This window comes from Morus notabilis, unplaced genomic scaffold (assembly GCF_000414095.1).
Source record: "Morus notabilis unplaced genomic scaffold, ASM41409v2 Scaffold179, whole genome shotgun sequence".
Classification (NCBI taxonomy): domain Eukaryota; kingdom Viridiplantae; phylum Streptophyta; class Magnoliopsida; order Rosales; family Moraceae; genus Morus; species Morus notabilis.
Genome location: NW_010360916.1, coordinates 481 through 5,616, shown reverse-complemented (window position 1 = coordinate 5,616; position 5,136 = coordinate 481). Strand labels below are relative to the sequence as shown.

The window sequence follows — 5,136 nt, the reverse complement described above, 5'->3', positions numbered from 1 at the left end:
CATGTCCGGCCTCACGACCCACAAGAACCTCACGTTGCTGTTCACAAGGCCGTGCCAAAACTCCAGTAGGGCGTCTCTCGTCAAGGTTGTAATGCTTCCAAAACTGACGTAGATCACAGACTTGGGAGGTTGAGAGTCAAGCCAATCCATGCACTTTCTGTCGACTTCAAAAATACTGTTGGAAGATTGGTCAGACTTTGAAACGTTCTTCTTGGCCAATTTGTGTTTGAGGTGAGCATGGAGAGGTCCGATGGTGTAGGTATTAGGGCAGAAGCTTCTTATAATGTGGGAGATTATAGGCCCTTCAAGTTCTTCAAAGGTGTTGAGAATAATCCCTTGCGCACTACAGCTCTGACGGATTGCACGAGCGACTGGATTGATTTTTGTGGCGCTTGTGTCGTTCACTTGGCAAAAACTAGGCAGGTCACGGCACCTTAAGAAGCTTTTCATGCCAGGCACGCTTGTTATTATCCTATCCATGTCTTCTTTTCCTTTTTTTTTTTTTTTTTTCATAACAAGTCCGTCAAAATCCTAATCAAGCTTTTATAAAGAAGAAAAAAGGGAAAAACTAGAAAAACAAAGGAAGGAATATATAAAAGAAATCATCGAAGCTTTAACGTGAATTATGATTTAGAATTAATACCTCTAATGGGAAGCTCCCCGGCTTTAATGATGTCGTCAAAACATAAGAGGGTCCAGAGGCAGCAAGCACTAGCTGGTTGATAATAGATTATGGGAACGTGAAGTTCACAGGCTGAATTAGTAACAAAGCCAGCAAAAGCTCCATCAGCTATAATGCAAGTCACCGATCCCAATGCACCAGAAACAAGCATCTCGTTCAACACCGGTTTGGTTGTCGCAATCATTGAATGAAGTACCTCTGTTATTGACCTGTCATTTGAGCGCGGGTGGTCGTCCGGCAGGCCATCGGAGATGGTTCTGAATAGGAGCCCGGGGTAGTCGGCGAACCGGGCTTCGATGTCAGCGTGACGAAAAAGGCGGTTATGGACGTGGTCGGTGTTGAGGAAGGTGACGTCGATGCCGCAGAGGCTGAGAAGCTCGGCGAGTGTGAGCATGGAGGTGACATGTCCCTGCGCCGGCAAGGGGAAAATTAGAACTCTTGGAGTTGTAGGGACTTCTACTTGTGGCCTTTGTTTCTGATCCATTTGCAAGAAAACTAATTACTGAAAGTAGTGAACCAATATGTAATCAAAATGAAGAAGTACTTAATTTATCCGGGGCTTTATTTAGCAAGTGAATATATAATCCGACGACCTTTTGTATGTGTAATTTTACAAAAGTTTTAGGATCAAAATGTAATTTTGTAAAAGTTTTGGGGTCAAAATATAATTTTTAATAAAATAAAATTTACATTGTGCCCTTAAATTTTTCCTATCTCAAGAATTAGCACTAAAACCATGCACGTTCCTCAGTCATGTCCCTAATTTTTCAGTTTCGGTCCAAACTGTGAATTCTCATTGTGTTCGGTTTCTATACATCATCGATTATCGAAACACCTTTCTTTTCACACTTTAATCCCTTATTCCTCTTGAAATCCAATTTTAGTTCAAAATACTCAAACTAAATTTCGGCAGAGTTCCGCCTATTTCTGCATGTTTCCCAAGCTAACATTAGCTCGTTTTATCCATTGTTTCTACCATCAAACACCTCACATACTTTCTCTTTCAATCACATCACAATTTCTAGGGTTTTCTCATATTTCCATAAAAATTCTCCATACTAAAAATTGATAGAAACAAAGGTCAATTAACCTAGAATCTATCCTTAATTCATCTATATTTAAGTTCCTTAATCATCATAAGCTAATCTCCCTTTTAAGTGAAATTTTTCTGATGTTTCCTACAAAATCTCACGTACAGCCATAGTGAAGAAATGAGAGGGAAAAGTTGAAATCTCACCTTAGAGAGTGACAAACAAGCTTCGGTAATGCTATTCCTCGGTAGATTCGATGATTTCCGCTTAAATCTCGTTTTTCTTCACTTTGGAATTTTTTTTCCTCTCTTTCTCTCTTGGCTGATGCTCTCTGTTCTTATGCATGAGAAATAACAATTTCTCACGTAATATGCCATTAATGAACTGACCAATACATAAAGCAAATGTCCAAAAAATGAAATTTTGACTTTTCTGTGGATTTTTTGCAAAATTCCCAAAATATCCCAAAAATATCTCTCATTTTCTTCTCCATCAAGTCTTACCCCGCCTTAGATGCCACATGGCTCAATCTCAGCTCTTCATCACATTTTTCACTTTTAATCTCAACCATTGATAATTTAATAATTATCCTATTTTGGTTCAGTTTAATTCCTATCTGGTACGCGTTTTATAAGTATTTTTTAGACAAATGGTCAACTCAGTCAACCTTGACCATTCATGATTAACTTTTTAAGAGCAACGTTTTGGTCGACTCTTGGTCAACAAATTTTGACTTGGTCAACTCAAATCAGTCGAAACCCCAATTTTTCTCGGTTCGGCCTTCCGAACTCCTTTTTCGTCCGTTTTTCGTTCTGATTGTTTCTAAAACCCTAGAATTGATGACTTTCAATTCTTTTTCATTTCTTAAACATATCATTCATGTGTTTATCCACTTGTGGGCTTAACACAACATTTCATACTTCTTTCTTAAATACAGTCTGAAAAATTGATAATTGTATCGTAGTTAAGAAATTTTTAAACTTTAACTTATAACTTATTATTTTATACTTATATCAACAAATACTTATCATAAAAATATTTATATTAATGATATAAAGAATTTTATGAAATATTAATACAATAAGTTCGATGAAGTTTTCGGTCACGATAGAAACAAGTGTCTACGTTTAAATAGTTGCATTGTGGGGCCATATTTGAAACAAAGGGTCTCGCTAGAGCCTGCTAGATATATAAATGTTATTATTCAGTGACAGGAGAAATAGTGAGAGAAAGAGACAGATGACAGGTAGTACGTACTATCAATGGTGCTCTGCATTTGTACCCTATACTCCATTTCAAAGAAGAAAATAGTATAAAATCTTTGATGGAATATTATAGGGTTGTTCTTTTATAATAAAATTTAAAAAAAGTTTAAACTCAAATTATAATTTTATTTAAGTTTATGTTGTTTTGTAAAATTTGAATTTGAATTTGAGTTTGAATTCAAGTTTAGAGTTAAACTAGAGTTCAAGTTTTCCCTTCAACTCGAGTTCATAAACTCAAACTCAAGTTAATGAACAATATTTTTTCTATTCTTAAAAATGTCATAACTTTTTCGTTTTAATTATCATTGAGATGATTTTTTTATGCATTCACAACGAAAAAATGAATAAAACTCATTGAGATGATTTTTTTTATGCATTCACAACGAAAAAATGAATAAAACTCCACCTATATATCATATTAAAATTTTTCATCACCATTGAGTTTTTATTAAAATACTATGTAAATATAAATTTAAGTTTTGACTTACCGAAACACAAACTCAAAATGTGCACATCCAAACACAAACTCAAATTACAACTTCAACTCAAGTTATAACTCAAACTCAACTCAAGATCATCACTCAAGTCACCCAAACACAAAAATGCAAAAGAACAACCCCTGTGTATCAGTAGAATATAATTTTTGACAATCAATAGAATATAAATTATTAATTGACAAATTTTATAATTAGGGTTTGTTGCTTTTACATATTTTCTCATCTTGATCATGAAATTTTGACTAATCTGACATTAAAACACGTTATACTACTGAACCTGATCTAGAGGTGTCAAATGGGCCGGGTCATCCATGGACGGCCCGACCTAGCCCGTAACAGTGCATGATTCAGTACGGCCCGGTTCGTTACTGTTACGGGCTGGGCCGGCACGGCACGTGTAATGGACTAGGGCTGGGCCACAACTTCTCAGCCCGCGGCCCAAGCATGGCCCAAGCACGTGGAGGCCCGCGGCACGGCCCTTATTCGGCCCGGCCCAAGCCCTTATTCGGCCCGGCCCAAGCCCGCGAAACGGCCCACGAAAAGCCCATTTCATTTGGTCCAGTGGGCCCTTCACGGGCCCAACGTTCGGCACGTGACGGGCCTCCCGTTTGGCCCGTCACGTGCCTCCCGTTTGGCACGTGATGGGCCAAACGGGAGGCCCGTCACGTGTTGCACGTTGGGCCCTCGAAGGACCCAACAGGAAAAAACTGAATTTTAACCCAAAAATCTGCTATAAATACCCCTTAATTCCACCATAAATCCCACACAACAATTGACTCTCATCTTCTCATCTCACTCTCATTCTATCTCTCAACTTTTCTCTTTGATTTTGATTCTAAGTTTTTTTCTCGTGTTCATTCATTTTCTAGCTCTTTCATTTACAAAGTTCAATCAAGTTCTATCAATTTCCAGAAAATGGCCTCACCAAATTTCTTTGATTTCACTGCTCTTCCTGAGCTTCGTGAGGAGATATTTTTTGAGGAAGAAATGATGCCTTCCAACCCCACCCCCATTGAACCAGAAAATGCTCCGGTGGATAATGCTTCAGTATACAACGAAGAAGCTGGAGAACGCAGCAGAGGAAAAAGACCGCGAACTTCTCCAGCATGGTAGCATTTGACCGAGGATCCCCGACCAAATCCAAAAATAGGTGAGATGGAAATTCGTGCAGTATGTAAATATTGTAAAAAGCACTTTTCTAATAAAAAGGGTGGGGGTACTGGTCATCTGGATAGACATTGGAAAATATGTCTACCGTTGCACCAAGGTGGGAGTGTGGACTCCCGCCAACAAACACTATCACTCACATCACATGGGTTACAAAATTTTACATACGATGCACAACGTGCTCATGAGGCACTAGCTAAATTTCTAGCTAGTGCCGAATTGCCTTTTTCTTTTGCAGATGATGCCTCCTTCGAAGAATTCATCCAAATAGCCTTTTGCCCACAATTTAAACGGGTAAGTAGAAACACAACTCGTTCTGATTGCATGAAAGTTTTTTATGCAATGAGACAATCTCTTGTTGATAATTTTAAGACTTTTAATGCTACTGTGTCTTGCACTTCTGATCTGTGGGAGGGGTGTAATAAAACTGGATATTTATGTGTCACAGCACACTACGTTGATGACGATTGGGTTTTACAAAAAAGAATAATTGG

At 38.1% G+C, this 5,136-nt stretch overlaps 1 pseudogene; it reads right to left on the bottom strand.

The window, feature by feature from the left end:
* LOC21406668 overlaps positions 1 to 1,166 on the bottom strand; it is a 21,553-nt pseudogene extending 20,387 nt beyond the window's left edge.
* Positions 1,167 to 5,136: the final 3,970 nt, after the last annotated feature.